Source organism: Eschrichtius robustus, chromosome 17 (assembly GCF_028021215.1).
Source record: "Eschrichtius robustus isolate mEscRob2 chromosome 17, mEscRob2.pri, whole genome shotgun sequence".
NCBI classification, from domain to species: domain Eukaryota; kingdom Metazoa; phylum Chordata; class Mammalia; order Artiodactyla; family Eschrichtiidae; genus Eschrichtius; species Eschrichtius robustus.
This window is the reverse complement of record NC_090840.1, coordinates 67,044,142-67,068,347: the sequence shown is the minus strand read 5'-3', so window position 1 is coordinate 67,068,347 and position 24,206 is coordinate 67,044,142. Positions and strand designations below refer to the sequence as shown.

The 24,206-nt window shown below is 39.5% G+C and overlaps 1 long non-coding RNA gene across 1 annotated transcript; it reads left to right on the top strand.

The window, feature by feature from the left end:
- The first annotated feature begins 588 nt into the window (after positions 1-588).
- LOC137751559 (uncharacterized) lies at positions 589-11,999 on the top strand. Its single transcript, XR_011070842.1, has 4 exons — positions 589-768; positions 4,333-4,402; positions 6,726-6,966; positions 11,524-11,999. It is a non-coding gene; the product is annotated as an uncharacterized lncRNA (long non-coding RNA).
- The last annotated feature ends 12,207 nt before the right edge of the window (positions 12,000-24,206 follow it).

Below are 24,206 nucleotides of genomic sequence, written 5' to 3'. Positions count from 1 at the left end.
TAACATCTTTAAATATCTATAATCTCTTTCAGATTCTCTACATCAGAGTTTTTCCCTTTTCTAGCCTAGAATTTCCACTTAAATGCACTCATCTGCTTTTTCTAGATTCCACCCATGCTTCTTCCTCTGATGTACAGCTTCTCATGTTTCAATTGCCCTCTAATTTATACTCTACAGAGAGACCCTTTTGATTTATACACAACCAATTTCCTGCTACATGGAGACAAAAAGCCTGTCATTATACTTGCTCATGATACACCCAAGTGCTTATGGGTGAAATCACCAAAGCCTCAGATGGTTATTTCTCTATCTTTAGCCTTGTATGAGAGGTTTTTAAAAAATAATCATGTCAGATTCTTAATCTCAAAATTTGAATCCAAAGAACAAAACAAGCCCAGGCTGGTATCTTGACCTTTGACATAGCAGCTTTCACCAAGGAATGCAAACTATTTTATGGCATTGAATTCTGGTAATTAGGCCTGGCATGTTGGGCAAGTATTGTAAGGCTTATTTCTATGAAGGGATAAAATACTGAGCCCAGAACTCGAGTGTCTCATCCTACACTTACAACAAACTGGCAGCCGGAGAGGTGGTGTAGTCTGTCCTCTGACCTTCATTTTTCTGCCGTCATTAAGAGTTCCACCCACTCTCCCTTTTTTGAGATTTCTTATCTGCAGGTTGATAGACCAGAGACTCATGATTCTGAGGAGTCAACAGAGACGTCTTGGCCCACCTTGTCTCCCAGCTGCAGTTGAATGAGGGACGGAGGTAGGTTATGGATTTGCTGGTCACTTGCTCTGTACAGCTCAGTACCTCTACTCAGAAAGTAGGCTTTCCATTCATGTTTGAAGCTGTTTGTTCTTGTTCTCAAGGAGACAGGCTATTTTTCTTTTCTTTGGTGAAGTGCACTATATTATAGGCACTACTTCAAAGGGAACAGTTGGATCAGGCTACACTGAGAAATCCCTAGTAACCTGCCATAAATTTAAAACTTTTTAGTACAGTCAATATTTTTCAAATGCTAAAGATAGGAAATATGGCGATTTTTTAAAATTCAGCTAGTGTATTCCCCAAGGAGAACCCTTACCTTCTTCCCACTCTTAGCTGCTGACTTATTCTAAGGACTCTTTCTTATCTTAACAAATGTTGACCTTAGGAGTGAGCCAGTAGGACCTAGCTCCAGATTGAAGAGATGAATATTCAGAGTGGGAACCCTAGGATATGTATCTGAATAGACCTACCTTTGTTCATTTTATGTCAATTGGGTATACCAAACTCTTCTAAGAAAACTACATTAGTGTACCAAGGACTCTGAGACTACAGATGTTGTAACCTAATAACTTTAAGGCAAATTCCTTCTAATTTTCAAATTAAAGGTTAAAATTTCCTTCCATCAAAGCAAAGTGTTTAGGAATGAATAAAATCTATGAGCTGCTCATTGAAGAGATGTAGTTTCTTAAATCCAGACCAACTGGACTAAGGTTGCATAAGAATCACCCAGCAATCTTGCTAAAAATACAGATCCTTTAGCCCCAATATTTGATACCCCAATTAAGTGATGCATAGCCAGGCTAGGAAAGCATTGCCTTGAAGGATACAAAGACCGAATCATACTAGAGGTTTATAAGTTTGGAAAATATCTTTTATTTATTCATCCTTTCATTTATCCATCTACCCATCTGTCCATTCAATGTATGTTTATTAAATCTCCCTATATAAACACCTACTGTATGTTAGGAATAGAACTATGTGCCAGTTGTATTATTACAGTAATATATAATCACTGTCTAAAAGGGCATCCAATTAGAGAAGATGTACAAGAAAATAGGCAATTTTGCTGTAGTCTATTAAATGTAATGTTAGAGGCATGCACATGGTGAAATGGAACCCATAAAAAACAGTACTGAATCCAGCCTTGAGGAGTTGGGGAAAATTGCTCAGAGGAAGTAAATTCTGACCTGGGTTTTAAAGGACAGTAGCAATTAAATGGGTGAAGAAAAATTGGTAAAGAGGGATGAGATGATGAAAAAGTGTATGCCAAGACCCCAGAAGTAAAAAGAACATGATGGAGAGATTTCCAGTAGCTTAATACAGCAGGAATACAAGAAGGCCATGAGGAAATTGGTGAAGGGTAAGACTGGAGAGTTAAGAATATGTCACAAAAAGCTCTATAGTGGAGTGACTCCATGTGACAATTTACCTGGGGCAAACCTGGCTCATGCCTGTTGCCCCAGATGAATTTTAATAGACTCTCCTTTCACTCTCAAAACTGATATATTTTATGGTTGGGTAATACATTGTATGATTGGCCCACTTATAGCTAATACCAAGAAGTCTGCCCTTTTGGTCAGAGAAAGACATGTTGTCCTTAAAGGGTTTCAGAAGAACAGTGAAGTGATCTGATTTCTGGTTTAACAATTTCACTCTGGCTGCAGAATAGAGAACAGATTGAAGAGGGACAGGACTGAAGTCAGGACTACTGTTTGGTGAAAAGTTGTAGAAATCCTGGCAAGAGCTGATAGTGAGTTGAACAAGATAATGGCGGTGGGGGTGAGCAGGAAGGAAAGGATTCCTCAACTACTAAGACTTAGACTGGACTTACCACTTCACATGTGATCTTGAACAAGTTCACCCAGCACTCATCCTATGAGGCCCTCAATAACTGACTTCCCTTTCCCTGGCAACCAATCCCTTCATCTCCAGAGCACACTGCCCAGGTCCACCTCCCATGGTCAGCTCTCCATTTTTCCAAATTAGGCGGTCCTAATCCTATTCCCAGTTTGCTGGTGCCTCTACCCCCACTTCACATTCCTTTAATGCCGAGATACATACAAGTAGATGTCTCCAAGAACAGCCTGATTTACTGGAAAATATGTTTAAAATTTATAGTTGCTTGAAGAATGCATGTATCGATTAGAACAATGACAACAACAAAAACTCCACCAGGCTCTAACCTAAAATCATATGCCTTGAAGCCTACACACTTAAGAAGTGTGACCTATGAACATGGTAGCTGTGTACTCAGGGTTTCCTAAAACAGTTCAGTCACCTGTCCCCATGTTTTTGGTTTAGAAAACATGGTGTCTTGGAAAAACGATGGCGGTTTCTAAAAATCAGCTTCACCTTCCATCATAAACCTGCCTTCCTTTTCCCTTCTCCTTTTTTCCACCCCTTCTTCTTTCCTTCCTTCATTTCTTGTTAATGGCTTTTCCTTTTTCTCACTTTCCCCTTCCTCTGCTGTATACACGTTTTCCTCTAAGCTCACCCCCCCCCCACCCCGGGAAACTTGACCTCTGTCGTTTGGCTTCAGTGTCCTTTATAACCCAGTTCCTCTCCACCAAGGTGGACTTTTGTCCAAGTCAGTTCCTCTCCTGAAGCATGGTACAATTTCCCCTTGTCACTGTGTTTGTTTATGCTGAGACTTTACCCATCAAAGTTTTGTGTCTGAGTTGATTCTGCTGAGCTGAATATCCTCCTTCTCCATGAAGTGCTTTCATTTTCTACTCTAGTCTGGAGTTGGTGACCTTCTTTCTCACCTCCTCCCAATTCCTTTAACACCGATGATCTGACTCTCTTTCTACAGTATACAATTATGCTCTGTAGTGTTATAAGATTTTTTATGCATGCATGCCTGCCTGATCTTACCAACTAGGCTGACAGCTCCTGGTCAGGAAATTTTTGTCTTACATGCTCTTATATCACCCACCAAAGCTGGCATAAACTTTACGCACAGTAAGTTATAGATTTTTAATTATATGAGAAATAGAAAGAATAGCTCCTTATTATCTCTTTCTTTTAGGCTTTTCTTTTCATTTGGCTTCCAGATATCATTAGTGTTCTGGTCTCTTAGTAGGAACCTTGTTGTAAGTCATCAGGATTCCTGGCTTGGGACCCTGGGAAAGGTTAGTTTCTCCCATGGAAAATGGGCATATGAAATACTATGACATTTGTCCTTCGAGTTATCACAAAGTCAAATGAAACAATGTATTGTGGTTTATGCTGAATTTATTTTGTGAGTGCACATAGATGGGAAAGTCAGTTAATATGATTTTGAAATGATTGACCTCATCATGGACAATATCCGGCATGACACCTTTCCTGTTTCCCATTGCTACTGAGTCGCTGTTCCTCTGGGCAACTATTATTTGTCCTCAAACCTAGGGGTAAACTTACAACTGTTTCATCCCTAAGTGAAAGTCCAGGGGGAAAATCACAGAACTCGGTCTAGTAGTCTAGAACTCTAGATATTTGATTTTTCCTAATTTGTAGAGGTAATTGAACAGTACATGGTCATTGGTGGAAGAATTCACTATGATGTTTTAATCTTTTTAGATTAGGCTGTGAGACAAGAGATCATGGCACATGCTGCGTTTCTTAATGGAACTTAATGGAAGCTAAACAGGTAAAGAAAAGTCTTCCTCCTTCTACCCTATCTATGTTAGCTAATATTTAAGTACAGTAACCTTTCCCCTCTACAAACAATTCTTTAGGTGAACGGGAAATGTTGTTGGAGAAAGATGGAAAAGAGGCATATTTGTTCAGTTTCATCCTTCATTCCTTTACCCTGTTATTTGCTCCACAAATATCTACTGTTTGTACATTACGTGGCAGGCACTATTCAAGGCTTTGGAGATACAGAAGTGAACAAAAAGAAAATTATGTCTGCATTTTAGGTGTTTATACTCTAAAAGTAGAGACAGTAAAACAAATAAATAAATAAGATACATATAATCGTTATAACAGCTACATAGAATGTTAACAGGATGATATAAGAGAGAATAACGGGGTATGGGCTTTGTGAGATGGGATGAGCAGAGGTCATTTTGAGAATAGCATATGGACAAATTTGCAAAGGGCCATGGAAAGAGTCTTTTGGGCAGCAGGAATGGCTAATGCAAAGCCCTGAGGTATGAAAGAACTTGACAAGTTCAAAATACAGAAAGGGGGATAATATATAGTTAAATAGGAGTGAAAATCAGAGAGTGGCATGGAGTAAAGTTGGAGAAGCAAGTGGCCAAAACCAGGAGTGACAATAGAAATGAGCAGGCAACTGAATGAGAGGGGTGAAGTCCCTTTTCTTCAGTTACTATTGATGTCTTTCAGTAACCCATGTCCTTTTCTCCTAAACCTGAAACTGCTTTATGACCTTTGGCTCACCCCATCTGAGCAGTGATATATGAGTTGTCTTCTCTAATTCAGACCTTCCTCTGTTGATTTTACTCAGGAAAACTCCTGTTTGGGAGGCCCTGGGGAGACACTTTCCATATGCAATTAAGATAATTATTCAATAAAAATGTCCTAATGTAGTGTAGACAAACAAGTTAAATTTTATCCATCTTCCCATGGGGTTTCTTAGAAATCAAAATGTTTCCCTTTGGTTTATAAACTCATGTGGAGTTGAAGGCAAATTTAATCTGGAAGGTTCTGATTCATTTACATTTAGCATAGCATTCTTTTACAGTGGTTTGACGTTTAAGAAACCTCTTGAGACATTTATTTTGAAAAACAACTATTTAACTTTTAAAAGCCCTTTTAGCTCTCTTTGTTCTTAAGAACAGGAAATTACGCTTTTTATACACACAAACAGAAAAGCCTGTTGCTAGAGTTCAGTTTGCAACATAAAAAGTGATGGTGCTTGTGTAAGTTTCAAATTAGGCAAATAGGTTCACACATTCATGGTTTAATGAGAAAATCAGACTTTGGTAAAATGAGCAATGGTGTCTTTTATGTAGAGTAGAAAAGTATAACATGTTATCAAGATGCAAGAGTTTCACTCTGCATATTTTCTCACTTCACCTCAGTTCAGTGAGTTATTGAATTTCAGAGATTCCAGAAATACCAGACCTTTAGAAAAAAATTATCAAATCATAAACTGACAGTGTTTGGAGAGACTTTGTAAAAGGTCATTTTATTGGTTAAGGCATTCTGCGTTGCAACTGACAGATAATCCACCCAGACTGGGCTTAAACAAAAGAAGAAATTAATTAGCTTATACAACTGAAAAAGTCAGAGGTAAAGGGCGTTTCAGGCAGGGGAGAATTTAGAGACAAGCAATGTCATCAGAACTCTGTGTCCTTCCACCTCTAAGCTTTGGCTTCCTCTCTTGGCTTCTTGCGATAGCGAGGTGGCTTTAAGTAGCTTGAAGCCACGTGTTCCTAGGTTCCACTGAAGTCCAATGGGGGATTAAAGAGACACACACATGCCCCTTTCTCAGTTATATTGGGTTGGCCAAAAAATTCGTTTGGGTTTTTCAGTAACACCTTATGGAAAAACCCTAACGAACTTTTTGGCAATAGTTTCCAGACTCCCCAGATCTCTGATTGGGTCAGGAGTTCATTTCTGAGCCAATCACTGTGCTTGAAGGGTGTGATTCTCTGATTGGCCTGGCTCCAGTTATGTGGAACTAGGGATTTGAGTGAATTTTGCTTGAACCACAGAGATAGAGATGGGGAGGTGATATTCCAGAGGAAAATTGGATACTAAAACAAATACTCCAACAAACAAAGCCAAACAAAAATGTCCACCCTAGAACCTTCTGCACCCATTCATCTGATGTTTGAATCCCTTGAACTGGGAAAGTGGAATAGCAGCCTGGATCAAAGTCCTAGCTTTGCCATAAATTACCTTGCTAATGGCGCCAAGTCCCTTCACTTCGCTGCACCTCAGTTTCCTCGTTTCTAAAAGGAAGGGATTGAACTTGATGTTCTCTCTGAGTTTTCTTCCAGCTCTGAAATGGTAATGATCCCAAACTTGCCAAATGAGAATGGGAAGATTCTTCTGGCCTACGATTTCATGGAAAAGAAAACGGAAGCAGGCCCAGGTGCAGGGCAGAAGAAAGCCAGCAGACCCTGGGCCATAGAGTGAATGAAGCAAAGAGAATGCCCGGGGGAGCAGGGTCAACTGTGGGACAGGACATGTCTCTGCAAGCTGAGGAGCGCCCTCCAGTCTCTGCTGAGTACTCTGGGGGTGAGTGCACTGGAGCAGCGGTGATAGTTGCCATAGAAAGGGATAAATAGACTGTTGTTGGGTGCAATAACTCGGTTTCCGCCAGAAAGTTTCACACTCCGAATAAATATTATATATGGCTCCCATCAGCAGTTCCTAATCCGGAAAGGAAAAAAATGTATATTTTTGGAGGTGTTTTAATAAAGTGCTATGATTCTAGATGTTCACAATTTCTCATATAAAATCCTTGAAGTCATATGTGTTTTGGAATCCAATTTTTTTTTAAAAAAAAACAAATACAGAACATGTACCATATATTACCAAAAGAGGGATATAGTGTAGCACTCTGTAATCATCTGTATCAATATTTCTGCAGTAAAACACATCAATGTTCACATTGAGAGATAAATAAAGACTAAAAATAGTCTCTTAATAGATCAGGTCAGATTTTTGTAAAAAGAAACAAAACGTGTTTTCAGAATTTTTTGGATTTTGGAGTTATGGCTAACTATGGACCTATAAGTACTGGAGTTGATTGAGATCATTTTGGAAGAGATAAAGAAAAGAGATGGAATCTGGAGTATTAGTGAGTAAGTTGAATTGGTTTCCCTTATTAAAATCAAGGGACATAGAATTTACATCCTTGTCTTTTTCATCTGTGCCTAGTCTCTCGTAGGTGTTCAGTAACTCTTTGTGAAATGAATACTTTCCATTCACTGGCTGTGTTCTCACCATTACCTCAACTTCTCCACTGAATGGACCACATCAGGTTCATGCCCTTATGGCATTTGACAAGCTGATCACTTTTCCTGGCTCTATCTTTCACTGACTTGTGTCAAGCCACACTGTATCTAAATCTCTGGTTCATCCTCCTTGATTTCTTTCTTGGGCTATTTTTCTTCCACCCACCCTTACGTACTGGTGTTTCTCTTTCTTTTTCTTCTGTGAATTTCTCAACGGTAAGCTAATAGATCACCTACCCAAGGCATCGCCCACCGCTTGGATGCTCGCATCTCCAAAGCTGTGTCTCTAGTTCCTGTGGTTCTTCTGAGATCAGAACCAGTAGTCGAGAAGGCATTTCCAAATTCAAATGTGTGGATGCGTTTCAGCAGGATCCTTGCCTCCCCTTATCCTCCATGCACGCAACTTGCCTTAGTGGAAGGTACCACCATCCATTCAGGTACTCGAGACAGAATCCTGAGAGCTATTAAGTTATCAAGTGTACCTAGTTCATATCTTCCCTATACATTTGTTTTTCTCCGTCATTTACTCTGTCACTGTCTTAATTCTGAATTTCATCGTCTCTTGCCTAGATGACTCAGGGGTCTCTTAACTCACTTCCCTGTTTCCAGTTACCACTTCCATCAGTATCAGAGAAATCCTTCTCAAGCAAAAATCTGATCAAGCCACGACTCTTGTTTCAAATCATGTGGCTTTCCTCGCCCTCAAGATCAAGCCCAAACTTCTTTATATGGAAAATACTCCAAATGAACTCGCCTTTAATATCTAGACTCACTTCTGTTTCCTATATTTTTCCCCAATCCTAGGAACTGTTTATTGTTCTTCCAACATGCTCAAGCCATCTTGCCTTGTTCCTTTGTCCACGATATCCTCACTTTCTAAGTCGCTCATCCCCTCAAATGCCTGATTAACTTACATTTGTGATTCAGACTCAGTTCAGACAGCTGCTCCTCCAGGAAGCTGTTCTGATCATGCCCAGCTGGGATCAGGGTCCTCTTCTGCATACCTATAGCGTTCTGTTTATGACCTTATTACAACATATTTTATAATGTCTATAGTTTTTCATGGGATTGTTAGCTTTTTGTGAGCAGAGGCTAAGAAGTTCATATCCTATTACAAAGAAAATTGCCTGACCCGTAATATCCCTCAATAAATTTTTGTTGAATGAAGGAATGAATGAACACACATACACACACATATATACACACACACACTCACACCCCACATATTAAGGCTCCTATAAGGTATTCAATATGTTCTTTTACTTTCCTAAAATGTAAAATATTGGCCCATTAAATCTAGGAAATGGTTTTTTGATTTTTTATGACTCAGATGACTAGTATATCGTTCAGGGTAGGTGGGGTTATTCTGCAGTAAAAAGCAATCCGGAGTCTTTGAGGCCACCTGGGCCTTAAGCAGCACAAGCCCACCATGTGCCCAAATCATGAAACATCTGGAGTATGGGAAGACCAGCAGAATTTTAGATATGAAGACATTTAGTTTGTTTTTCCACACTTAGAACTTCAGATTTATGAGTAAAAGCACACAGTTTAATATCACATGTTGATTTTAAAAAAAAGCAACTTCTAGATCAATATAAGTTTATTTTATTCAACTTCTTCTACATCAGCATCAGAAGCCCTGATTCTCTCAGCTTTTACATCATTTTGTTTTGTTTTGTTTTTGTATTTTAATTTTTATTTTATATTGGAGTAGAGTTGATTAACAATGTTGTGTTAGTTTTGGGTGTACAGCAAAGTGATTCGGTTATACATATACATATATCTCTTCTTTTTCAAATTCTTTTCCCATTTAGGTTATTACAGAATATTGAGCAGAGTTCCCTGTACTATACAGTAGGTCCCTGTTGGTTATCTATTTTATATATAGCAGTGTGTACATGTCGATCCCAAACTCCCAATCTATCCCTTCCAGGACCACCACATACCCCATCATCTGAATCCTTCCTTCCTTCCTCTCCCTGCTCCTATCACCCTAACCATCACCTCTGCGTGTCTGGATTACAGCACTAGCTTGCTGGCTATCCCGTGTCTCCTCCTTCAATCGTCTCTACACATTATAGCTAGAATAATCCCGTTAAAACACTCTTTTGCATGTCAGTGTTTCTCCAGAGTTTACAGAATAAAATATTAAAGCTATAGCTTAGTATCCAAGACCTGTTATCATTTGTCCCTGACCTCCACTGTGACCTCATTTTCTCATTATCTCCCTGTGAAAGCCTTTGGCTCATGCCAAGGGGTCCTCCTTGAGTCTTCTGTGTCTTATCTGTCCTGGCTTAATAATGATAGCCCTTATCTCTTAGGGTTGTCATTAAGATTGAATGAAACAATATATGGAAAGCCCCTAGCACACTGCCCTGACATATGGTTGGGCTCTTGATGTTATTGTGGCACATGGTTAAAAATACATACGACACCTTTATGACACTCTCATTAGCAATCTCTTTTTAATGATCAGTGCCTGTGTAGTGTGCCAGTGGCATCCCTCACTCATTAGGATACCCTGAGCGTAAAGAACATTGTAACAAACACACACGTGCCCATCAATCACATGGAAAAACTAAATAGTTCTAACTCAGTTCTTTGTGGTAATAATTCGAGTTCTCATCTTTCAAATGATGGCATGCAGGGTACAGTCCTCAGTCCTGAGGAGCTTCACTGTGACTGCCAACAGTTAAACAGCCACTCAAAGTTACTATTATTTTGAAGATCAAAGAATTTGCCTTTTTTAGGTACCAGGGATGGAGTGTTATAAATCCACTATGGTGTGTAGTATTTTTTTTTAATAGAAGTATAGTTGATTTACAATGTTTCAGGTGTACAGAAAAGTGATTCAGTTATACATACATATATGTATATGTATATATATATACACATATATATTCTTTTTTAGATTCTTATCCATTATAGGTTATTACAAGATATTGAACATAGTTCCCTGTGCTATACAGTAGGACCTTGTTGTTTATCTATTTTATATATAGGGTATTTATCTGTTAATACAAAACTCCTAATTTATCCCTACCCCCCTTCCCACTTTGGTAACCATAAGTTTGTTTTCTATGTCTGTAGGTCTATTTCTGTTTTGTAAATTAGTTCATTTGTATCATTTTATTAGACTCCACATATAAGTGATATCATATGATATTTGTCTTTGTCTGACTTACTTCACTTAGTATGATCACCTCTAGGTCCACCCATGTTGCTGCAAATAGCATTATTTCATTCTTTTTTATGGCTGAGTAATATTCCATTGTATATGTTTATATATATATATATATACACACACACACACCCACATATGTGTGTGTGTGTGTGTATATATATATATATATATATATGTATAAAACCACATATTATTTTTTTTTTTGGTGGATGGCTAACATTTATTTCATACCTGCAGCTGCACATTTTTAAAAATTTTTATTGGAGTATAGTTGATTTACAATGTTATGTTAGTTTCAGGTGTACAGCAAAGTGAATCAGTTATACATATATATATACATGTACATATACATATATCGACTCTTTTTTAGATTCTTTTCCTATATAGACCATTACAGAGTGTTGAGTAGAGTTCCCCGTGGTATACAGTAGGTCCTTATTAGTTATCTATTTTATATATAGTAGTATGTATATGTCAATCCCAATCTCCCAATTTATCCCCCCCTTACCCCCTGGTAACCATAAGTTTGTTTTCTACATCTGTAACTCTATTTCTTTTTGTAGATAAGTTCATTTGTACCCTTTTTTTAGATTCCACATACAAGCAATATCATAATTATTTTTTTCTTGCCTCTCCACATGCGGATCTTAGTTTCCTGACCAGGGATCAAACCCGTGCTCTCTGCAGTGGAAGCTCGGAGTCAACCACTGGACCGCCAGGGAAGTTATAGCACATCTTCTTTATCCATTCATCTGTCGATGCACATTTAGGTTGCTTCCATGTCTTGGCTATTGTAAATATTGCTACTATGAACATGTATCTTTGCAAGTTAGAGTTTTTGTCTTTTCCAGATATATGCCCAGGAATGGGATTGCTGGATATGCTGTGTAGTATTAAGGTAATCAAGGATGTCACACTGGTGCACTTGCTGAGAACAGGGGTGGGACGCTTGTTGATTGTTTATAAATGTACCTTTACTTAAATTGCCTGAAATCAGGGTATAAAAACAATGCTGTACTGAAGCAAGACTACTGGACTAGGAATCTGAAAATCTGTCTTCTGAGACCTATTTAGAGCTAATGGTGTGATCCCTTAGCATCCGTTTATTTCTTGGTAGAATGTGAATAATACCTGTCTTCTTAGAAGACTATTGTAAATAAATTACACTTGTGAAAATGTCTTGTTTAAATTGATAGTTTGATTTCTGTCTGCAATTTGCACATATAAAACATAGTGTAATATGCAAAGCATGTCAGAAAGATTTTCTTTATATTTGTGGTATTTGCTGAAAACATTGTTTCTTCAAGACCAAATTAGGTTCCTTTGTAAGATGTAAGTAACCATTACACTCAGAGTCAACTGCAAGTAAGTACGGAGAAGGTTTTTCATTATTATTTCTTGTTGCTTTTGCTGTTGGTATTCCTGAAGGGAAAGAAGGCATACAGAAGAAAGGGATTTTATAGAGAAGAGGTAATTTGAGAAATATGACTATTTTGGGGTGCATGAAAACAAATTTGAATTTTTCTCCTTTATATTGAAAACTGACTTGTTTGATAAAAGCCAGATTCATTTGGGTTAATGTCTGTGTTACTAGAACAATGCAAAGGCTGCACTACCCCTTGGAGGGGACGTCGCAGGTCTTTACCCGGCTAGTTTGGTTGAATAACAGTGGCAAAAACAGCAGCAGGAGCTCCTGCTTCAATTCTTACTGCTCAATAAAATCAGAGCACTGCTCATCTTCCACACTGCAGAAAAAACTGACCCAGAAATTACGAGACTGGCCCCAAATCTCACGACTGAGCCAAAATATGAAACAAGTTCTACCTGGCTCCCAGCTCTGTGCTCCTTCCATGGCACCACCCAACCAAGCTGGTTGTGAAAATAACTGTGACTTCAGTCAAGAGGGCAAAGACAAAAGTAGAAGGTTACGACAAGATACAGCACTTTTTCTTTTTACTTGGCTTATTACATAGCATGCGTGCTGGCCTTAAATGTGTGTTATTAATAATTCAATCACCGCTAAGGCTGTAAGTGAAGACTGACAGAGCAGTGCCCATCCTCAGTAGAAGGAATGACCAAGATTTGCAAACGGGGAGCCCAAATCGTATTTTTCGATATGTTCCCAAATCGTATTTTGATTAACCGCGAAAAATATTGAAAGGTGTTGAAAAAGATGATTTGAATTGTAATATAGTGAGTGTCTCTGATGTTTTCAGTGTCTCCCCTCACACTCCTACCCCCACCCAGTGGAAACAGGCATTATGATGACATTTATTGCTATCTATGTTTTTAATGATTAAGTTTTGGCTTAATGACTCAAAAGGAGCCATAACTCTCAGCCCTTACTTAGAACAGCATGTTACATATGACCTGAAACTGTGGGTTTACATGTTACCTTGAGGCAAGGGACTCAAGAGTGTGTCATATTAAAATGGAAAATCTTTCTGAAGTTTCCCACCCTTGAGCAGCTGCCTATCGTCTCTAAAATGTACTCGGACTGCCCTCTCCTGGTTGGATGGGAGAACAGCGAAAAGAAAAGTGATGAACATTGGTTTCAGCCTTGAATGCTCTTTGATTAATCTGAATTTAATAGAAATGGAAACTACCAAGTGGTCAAGAGAGAAAAACAATGGGACAGAAAAAGAATTCTCACTTGTCACTTTGCAGTGTAAATATAAACCCAGACTCAACAAATTGCATGAAAAAGCATCCCAAAGTTGGACTGAAGTCTTGCTTTAGGGTCGTTGGATCAGTAAGGTTGTCCCACAGCTATCGACTGTGAGTGACCAGAGCTCATCTGAGTTCTGAGTACATTTGTCTCAGGTCCCCTAAACTGTAGGACAGGACGCAATGGAGCCTCGGGACGCCAATGTTGCATTTGTTTTCATTCATTTGTTCACTTCATAGCCTGGTGCCCTTTGTTGAACCCTGATGGCAGATGAAAAGATTGGTATCGGGCTGGAGTGCAAAAAAAGATTGGTATCGGGCTGGAGTTCTGTGTTTCACTGTAAAATGCTCTAGCATTTCTCCAGTGTTTATCTACCAAATTCATGGCCATGATAAAATCTAAAAAGTATAAATTTACTCAACTCATTGCACTAGATTCAGAATTGTAAACTGTCTTAGGTACCAGCACTTCCTGGCTTCTTGGACCATATCGCTTGGGTTGGAAGTGTGGCTGTGCTCCTAACTGCATGCCTTTACACAAGTCCCCAAATTTCAGCGACCTCAGTTTCCACATCTGGAAAATGGTGATCATAAGGGTATGTCTTGGGTTCTTTGGAGGGTTAAGTATGATACATCCAATGTTCTAGGATCAGTGACTAGCACATAGTAAATGTTCAATAAATGTTAGCTGCTAATATTATTCTACAGTCAAAAGAGAGGGAACTTCTGTTAAAAGCTTCATTCACAGAGGAGCCATAAAATCATTCCCTGACATTAACATGTCTAATATTCAGAGAGCAAAAAGAAGAAAAATGCACATTCAAATTGGTACAGCCACTATGAAGAACAGTATGGAGGTTCCTTAAAAAACTAAAAATAGAGCTACCATATGACCCTGTAATCCCACTCCTGGGCATATATCTGGAGAAAAACATGGTCCAAAAGGATACATGCACCCCAGTGTTCATTGCAGCACTGTTTACAATAGCCAAGACATGGAAACAATCTAAATGTTCATCAACAGAGGAATGGATAAAGAAGATGTGGTGTATACATATAATGGAATATTACTCAGCCATTAAAAAGAATGAAATAATTCCATTTGCAGCAACATGGATGGACCTAGAGATTGTCATACTGAGTGAAGTAAGTCAGACAAAGAGAAATATTGTATGATATCCCTTATATGCAGAATCTAAAAAAGAAATGATACAAATGAACTTATTGACAAAACAGAAACAGACTCACAGACTTAGAGAACGAACTTATGGTTACCAGAGGGGAAGGAAGGGGGGAAGGGATAGTTAGGGAGTTAGGGATCGACATGTACGCACGGCTATATTTAAAATGGATAACCAACAAGGACCTACTGTATAGCACAGGGAACTCTGTTCAATGTTATGTGGCAGCCTGGATGGGAGGGGAGTTTGGGGGAGAATGGATACATGTATATGTATGGCTGAGTCCCTTTGCTGTACACCTGAACCTATCACAACATTGTTCATTGGCCATACGCCAATATAAAATAAAACGTTAAAAAAAGTAAAAGGCCAGGCAACGATAAGTACCCCTCAAGGGCTTCACTTATACACATGGACAGGAAGGTGGCCCCATGTGTGCTTGCCTTTTGTCTTAGCATCATTCCAATAGTTTAAACTAAAGAAGACTTGGCACGTGACTATACCACATATCAGATGTGCACCTTTGCTCTCGAACCTGTTAGCAAAAATTGAAAAGGGAGAGGGATTTCTGGCCATTCTTCATTTCAGAAACGAAAAAAGGATAGCTGTGTGCTAAGTGAGGTTGCCATGTTAGAATACCAGGACACCGGACAGCTGGCAGCCGATCAGGGGACTAGGAGAGTGAGTTAGTAGAAAGAGAAAGGAAGATGGACTTCAAAATTAGGACCTGCTATCTCTGATTTCCAGAGGATGCACTGCTGTATGTTTCTGAAATGAAGCACTAAAATTCTCAGACTAACGTGGTACAGCCAAGACTTTTGGACAAACTCTTCCAGGGCAGCCGGGAAAATTTCAACACTCGCTTGGGGCAGAAAAAAGTTCTACGTGTGAAGAAAGAGAATTTTATGACAAGTTAGCTGGGCAGGTGCAATTTGGTTTAGAGTGGGCTTAAGCCTCTTGGGGCAAAGCCCAAACTCCTTAGCATGACACGGCAGGACCTTCCTAATGGGAGCCGGCTAACGGCTCCAGCATCATCTCTGCATCCGTCACTATCTCACATTCCAAGCTGCCTCCACACCGAACCACTTTGCTTCCTGAACACAGCATCTCTTTTTCTGTTGGACCTCTACACCAGTGAGTCTGATACCGAGCAGGACCCTGTGGGGCTCCAGGGCACAAAAGCCTTTCTCCATCCCCCATTTCTTGATTACAGGAAATAGGCTTCATTCAGCCTCCATGACCTTCCATGAGTTCCAAGGGCAGGTTCAAACAGACACTAACTAGGGAAGGGAGAAGATGCAGAAAAAAGGGGAGGAACAGTCAAAAGAAACAATAGTGCAGCCTTGGGTCAGGGTCCTGGTTCCCCCTCAAGGGATACACATAGCGATATCTTTGAGCTGTTTTGCAGGTACTGAAACCCCACCAGGCGGGAGAAGTTAAGGGTATGGTGCTCACCAGCATGTAGACCCCAGACCTGGTGGAACCAGAAGGTTGATGGTGCTGACTCCCACTTAACTCACCATCAACCGATCAGATGACTGTCCACGAGCTGATCACGCCCTCTTTGAACCCTTACTGTAAAACTCCTCACTACGCCCTCCAGGTTGGGACACACAGTTTTTGAGGGCATTAGCCTGCTGTGGCCCCCTTTGCCTGGCAAAGCAATTAAAGCTATTCTTTTCTACTTCACCCAAAACTCTGTCTCCAAGATTTAATTCGGTGTCAGGGTACAGAAGCCAGATTTGGCTTCAGGGCCTTCTGCCTGGAATGCCCTTCTCCTTATTGTCTTGATACTTTCTCGACTAACTCTTAATTCATTCTTCAGATCCCTTGTATATCACTTCCAGCAAGAAGCATTCTAACACCTCTCCCCTTTACAACCAGGTTAGTTAGCCTTCTCTCGTGCTCCCATAGCATCCTGTGCTTATCTCTAAAATTTGCTTTTTCTATCTTTATTGCACATTTATTTATAGACTCCCCCTCCTTATGGACAGTTGCTGGGTCTTATTCATCATCATAGTTTCATCTCTTGTACAATGCCTGTCCTAAAATAGGTTCTCCATGTATATCTTGAATGGTTAAAAAGACTCTCTTACTTTCCTTAGGAATAATCCAGAATTTCTACTTGACAGGTTCACTTGGTGGTTGATTTTACCTTAGTGGTGAGGTCACCCGTTGGGCATTGCTTAAAGAAATGTCAAGACTTTAAAAGCCCTGAAGTCAACAACTGCTCTAGAATTCTTCTCTTTTATTTTTAAGAATCTCCACCAATGTATAATTTATCATTATTTGTATATAACAGCTGCCCTGAAGCAAGCTGACATTTTAGCTTTAAATACAACCAGTGATACACTAAAGCATGTTATACTCTGAAAATACTTGTTCCAACTAATGATAGCTGCATGCAGAGCTATCTGCAAAATATGAGGGGCTTTGATTCATTTGCTCGGTGGTACTTGAAACGTCTTAGGGGGCTTCACATTCACTGTCCTATTAAGACTCTCACAATAGCCCTTTACAGGCAGGGATTGTATTTTCCAATCTTATAGAGGAGGAAATTATGATTGCTTTATAGCTTTCCCAGGCTTATTCAGTAAACGAGTGGGTGCCAGAGTTGACAACCCTTACCATTTCTTACTTGGATCTTCCATCTGAACTCCAGAAGTGTATATCCAACCACTTCTCAACAATGGATACCTAAGGAATCTCAAACTTAAAAACAAACTTGACATGTCTGTATGGGTTAAATTGTGTCCCTCCCCCTGAAAAAAATTATGCTGAAGTTCTAACCTCCAGTATACCTGTGAATGTGACCTTATTTGGAAACAGAGTCTTTGCAGATGCAATCAAGTGAAGCTAGGTCATTAAAGTGGGTCCTAATCCAATGTGACTGTGTCTTTTTTTTTTTTAACATCTTTGAGTATAATTGCTTTACAATGTTGTGTTAGTTTCTGCTGTATAACAAACTGAATCAGCTATGCGTATACATATATCCCCATATCCCCTCCCTCTTGCGTCTCCCTCCCACCCTCCCTATCCCACCCCTCTAGGTGGTCACAAAGCACGGAGCTTATCTCCCTGTGCTATGTGGCTGCTTCCCACTAGCTATCTATTTCACATTTGGTAGTGTGTATATGTGACTGTGTCTTTTGAAGAAGAAGAGACAAACATACAGAGAGAATGCCTTGAGATGACAGAGGCAGAGATTGGAGTGATGCAATTGCAAGCCAAGGAACCTCAAGATTGCCAGTCACCACCAGAAGCTAAGAAGAGGCAAGAAATAACTCTATCAGAGTCTGAGAGAGGGCAGGGTCCTGCCAACACCTTGATTTCAAGCTTCTAGACTCCAGAATGTGAGTGAATACATTTCTGCTGTTTTAAGCCACCAGTCTGCGGTACTCTGATACAGCAGCCTTAGAAAACTAATACAGTGGCCCAAACCTAACATTTCATTCTCTTCCAAACCACTGCTCCCATAGTCTCTTGTAAAGCAGAAGGTGGCAACTTCATCCTTGATCTCAGTTTTGTTTCCTCTCTTGCTCACACTCCAAACCCAATCCATCAACACACTCTGCTGCCTTTACCTTCACAGCGTGCCTGGAGTCCAACCACTTATCACCACCTCCACTGCTGCCACTCTGGTCTGACCATCAGCACCTCTCTCACCTGGTTTATTGCAATAGTCCCTTAACGAGTGTCCCTGCTTCCACCCTTGTTCCTATACAGCCCGTTCTCAGCCCAGCAGCCAGCATGATCCTGTTAAAACTTAAGTCAGATCATGCCACTCTTCTGCTCACGACCCTTCAATGGCTTCGCAACCAACACAGAAAAAGGTAGAGTCTTTCCTTTGAATACAAGACCCTATACAAGCTGCATCCGCCAGCACTGCTTCCTGCCTCATCTCACTCCACTCCTTCTGTTCACTTCTCTCTGGACCCACTACCCTCCTTGCTGAGTCTGGATCACACCAGACATGCTCTGAACTCAGTCCTTTGGAGGGATTGTTCAAATCTCTAAGGGCTTTTCCCTTAGACACCTGCTTGTATCCCTCCCCTGGCTCCAGGATTCTGCTCATTGCCTCTAAGCTAGGATTTCCCTACCCAACTTATTTAAAACGATAACTCTGCTTCCTCTGACCCTCCTATACTCTTTACCTTGTTTTGTTTATCTCCGTAGCACTCATGAATATCTTAACATTTCATATATGTGCTTTGCATTTGTTTATTGTCTCTCTCCTCACATTAAAATGTGCTGTATAAAAAAAATAAATAAAATTAAAAATTTTTTTTAAAAGAAAGAAAATAAATAAATAAATAAAATGTAAACCCTATGAGGACAGGGACATTGCCTTCTTCCCTGTCTCTGTAGCATCTAGAACCATAGGTGACATGTAAAGGAATGCAATAAATATGTGTTGAATAAGTGGATGAATGAATAGTCTCTTAAATCAGTCTGCTACTTTTTCCACTGACACAAATGACAAAAAAGAAATCCAGTGTCAATGACATAAATGACCAAACTAGGTTAGCGTTTAAAAAGCTAGTGAATGCATTCAATATAATAACAATTTATTTGCATTCCCCTGAATGAACCACCATAAAATATTTAGACAATCTAAATACCCTTGTCAGACTTACCTGAAATAACCAATAGATTCAAAAGTGGAAGAGGAGAAAGAAAAGAGAGAAGAAAGAGGCAGGAGGAGACCTTTTATAATTTATCAAGATGAGAGTTCTCACTATCAAAACAAAATGAACAAATACCGTAAGTAGATTTAAAAGTGAATGGTTTCAGGTGACATAGAATTGTCTGAAGGAGATTGATGCTAATTTGGGGAAGCCCTTACATCTTTCCTCAACTTTGTTTTAGCAAGTCATCTGGATTTCTTTTCTGTTTGGAAACCAAATCTACTCAAATCTCTGGACTAAAAACATGTTATGGTTAGTTATTGGAATCTTAGCAAATTTAGCAATGATACCCTAGAGTGAAATAGTGCTTTTTTGGATTAGTAGCAAGCACAATTATACATTTATATTCAATTCTGGAAGAAGTCAGTGGTGCTGATAAAAATAAAAATCACAAATATCTTATTGGGTAAATATAATCTCCCTAACATAGGAGAATGTCCCAATGGAGAGGAATACTCTGGGCGATATGATAATTCAGGCCTTTGAAAACACAGAGGAAATAACACATGGAATGAAACAGTGGGAGAAAAACTCAGCTAAAAGCACACACTCAAGATCTGACAGGTTTACTGAACTTCAAAGGAGGCTCCACTAGGGCAAGTCTGTTAACACTGAGGTCAGCATCCTGGTGAGGAAAGCCTGGGACTCTGCAACATGGGATGGGGATGTTTGAACAGATACTGTCAAAGACTGTGGCCCTCTGGAATTCCCTGAAATACTTGGAGCTGCAGAGGTGGTTCATCCCTCCGTATTTAGAGTTAGTACTTTCCCCTGCAGAGACCTCTGGCCGAGGACATGTCCCCACCTTTCTCCTGGACATCTCCCTCAGGGTAGCCCAGCTGAATTCATGTTGGGTCTGATAAAGAATAAAGAGATTATACCCTCAAGCAGTTGCAAAAATTAACTAGCATGTGTTAGCAGGAGCCAGGGGAGTAGCAACGGCATTGGATTTGAAGGATGCTTGATCGAGAAAAGAAGAACATAAGACTGGATAAGAAAGAATCCCTTAACCCCAGGGGATGGTGCAGACCCCTCAGGGATGAGGATTTGGGTTCCAATACTGGAGAGATGACCAAGACCTGGAGAGGAAGGTGATAGCTGCTGGGGGAATTCAAGGTGGATAATCACAGAGAGATTACGAGCATCGGTTATGGTCCCAAGACCACCTGCAGTGCTGGGGTTAGTAGTTTGTCTGACTTCCTTGTTCTAATTCTTCCCTTAGGACAAGAGGCCCACAGGAACCCTGGAGAAGTGGCTCCTGTGACATGCATGGAGAAGTGGATTTATTTGGCACAAGGAGTGGAAAGTGGCAGTCACCAAGGGTGCTGTTCAGAATTCCAACAAAGAGCCAACCACAAGGAGTGCAGGTATCTGACAGCCTCCAGTTGCAGGTGCCTTCAATCTTCCTTTAGCTTTTAAGCCAGTGAGCTGAGGTCCTACTCCTTCTGGGCAATGCACAGCCAATGCCTGGAGTAGGTACAAGGGCTCATCTCCTCTAGCTAGTGTGGGATTCCTCTATGCGCAACCTTGGTGCTAGAGCTCCGTGGTGCGTTTGGTTGAGACTTTCTCAGAGCTGGAACCCAGTCTGGAACTCTTCCTGCCTACTATCACTTCCTTTTCCCTTTCCTCTTTATCTTTCATAGGCATTACTTCCAACAAATTGCTTGTAGTTTTGACTCTCTCTTGGGTTCTTCTTCCCAAAGGACCTACTGCCACAGGTCTATAAATATGCTCCCCATTGATCGATGAGGATATAGGCTTGGATAAATGGACTCACCTCAAACCATACACAGCTCTTAATGGAATATATCTTCCTATTTGAATGTTTATTAGTTTCATGCTGAATAATATCCATGAAACTATGCCTTTGATGTGCCAATTATACTTTCCTAATCAACACTGAAAGCATAACTGTAAAAAAAACTGCTAAAAAAAAAAACTGTCTGCGGCAACTCATACTCAACTAGCATTGGGAGAGAACGTAGCATATCCATGTGCTGAGAACTTATTTGTCCCATAAAATTTACTTGGCCAAGAGTTAATTTTTGAGATTTAGACAACTTTTCCACTCAAAAGAAATGGAGTAGCTATCATCTCACCAGGAAACCAAAGCAAAGGTATTGAGAAAAGTCAATGCCTATGGCTGCCAGACCCTAAAACAGACACCTTCTCTCTCTTATCTAAATAAGTGTCTAAATAAGACATTTATTTAACACGTCTGTCAAACTAGGAAAGGAGATAAATCCACTTTCCTGACCTCCAAATCAATGATCCATTTCTGTGGCCTCTTAAATGAGCATCTGCACCTTAAGAAATATTGAAGATAACATCTTACACAGAATGATGAAAGAAAATATTTTAACTATGTCTTATGATTTAAAATTAAAATGCTTTACTAATATTTAATATAGGTTAACACTAGTTCATACATTTCATACACATAAATAGGGTATTAAGTTCAAAAATTGAGACAACTGTTAAAATAAATTGCCTAAAAGTAACAAATCTTTATTCAACCACTGTTAAATATTTTATATGCTTATGTATATAAATAAATGAATTTATTCACACTTCAAAAAATTTCCACACAGAAGTTTTAATGTATTCAGCAAGATGGCATAGTTAACGATCAATAACATGCATAATTTCATGAAAAAGCAATGTGGCCCAGTATACTGATGCATCAGAATGTCATTGCTTCAGCTAAACTGTACATTGACTCAGGACATCAGGGCTATTTAGAATGGCACATTAAACTATATACAGGGAATTCAACAATAGTCTTCATCTAGAATATCTCTCATACATACATATCCAAGGATAAAGCTTGGGGTTGGGAGACATGAAAAATCAAAATGCCACATTATATAGATACCTCCACCTCTTGTTAGGTTTACAACAGTAACTCATAATTTCTGGCCAAAACTACTAGCCATAGCCCTCCACTCCCATCATAATTATAGAAAAATGACAGTCTTTGACAATTAGTTCTTAGTTCTCATGATGCTTTCAGGATTATCTAAGTCAGTTGAGTGCACAGTGACATCTTTGAAAATGTTTGAATAAAGACCTAATGAGTTTACATGGAATGTTTAATTTTTATATGTATTATTTTCTCTGCTACAGAAGACTGATTATACAACATTTTTGTAATATATTGATACATATATTTAATTAGTAGACAACCTGTAAGGTTAAGATTCACTTGAAATAGATTCAGAGCTAGGTGAAAAACACCTAGCCATTTTATACCAGAAATTTTCAAATGCTGATAAGATCAATTTTTATAGAATATATTGATTGGAACACAAGAGTAAGGTAGTGTCATTAATATTCATTCATTCTCTAATTCAATATATAATTACTGAGTACCTGCTATTTGCCATGCTCTATTCTAGGCACTGAGGATAAAGCTGTAAACCAAACAAATAATTCCTTTCTATAAGTCTTACACTCCAGTGGAGAAGAGGATAAACAAAATATATATGTTATATATGCTATATTGAAAATATATGTCGTAAGTGCCATGGAGAAAATGCAGAAAATAAGAACAGGGAGTGCTGGTGTGAGATTCAAGTTTAAACTCAGTTCTCGGGGAGGGCCTCCCTGCAATGGCAACAACTGACTTGAGACCCAAACAGGGTGAGGAAACAAGCCATGAAAGACTCGAGAAAACAGGGCTCTGGAGAGAGGAACTTGTATTGACCTATTGCCCGGGGCACAGCTTAATACACGCTCACTCTAAAAAGCTGAGCTTTCCGAACATTAAAATACACACACACACACACACACGCACACACACACACGTATGTTCTAAAGATGATCACCTCTCTCCAAAACCCTGGACCCCTCCCCCATGAATACATTAAGTTGCCACCTAAGACACTGGTTCACTTAGTCACAAACTTGAAACATGACGTTGAGGATAGAACCTTTGTGATTATGACCCAGAATTCCAGATTCTGACATATGCAGAGGTGTAAATTCATACTCTATGTGTAAAGGTCTAATGGTATATCTCAGACTAGAGAACCCTTCTGATGTCAGTTCCAGGGGGTGATCAGAAAGCCAAGCCCATTCAGGAAAGGACTGACCTGATGCAAGGCAATGGAGCAGACTGAAGCCGCATGGTCCATAACCAGAATTAATGGACCAGAGAAATAATTCAGGCAGCTAAGCGCTCTGGAGAACTTTGCAGACTAAAGCGACCTAACTTTTTCCCTATCATGCAGGTTTCGCCTAAGTTCTTACAGCTAAACTCATGAGCCCTTGGTTGTGACAAAAAAGAAGTTCTAAAAGATGACATCTGTCATCAACAGTTTTGTGTATTCAACATTCTTCTAAAAACTTCTTTGGGAGAAAAGGGTCATATTTTTGGCTATATAAAATATGTAAAATCCGGGAGAACTGAGTGATACACAACCATGAAGAGCCTGGACTTTGCAGCCAGACTGCTGAGGTCTAAATCCCAGCTTTCCTACTTGCTAGGTACGTGACCCTGGGTGTTCTTACGGTCTGTGTTTTGGTTCCCTCGTCTTTAAAATGCAACAATAATATCTATTCCATACAGTTGTCACGATGACGATTAAATGAGTTAATATTTGAAAAAATGCTTAGAACACTGCCTGGCATATATTATGCCTATATAAATGCTTTTTAAATAAAATAGAGTACATTTAAACTTCCTTTATAATATTACCTCCAAAGACTCACCTCCTGAACCTTCACCAAAGAAAAAAGATTTACTGGCATTTCCTGAGAGACTGTCTTTTACATAGAAATGTTTAAAGCAGAACTC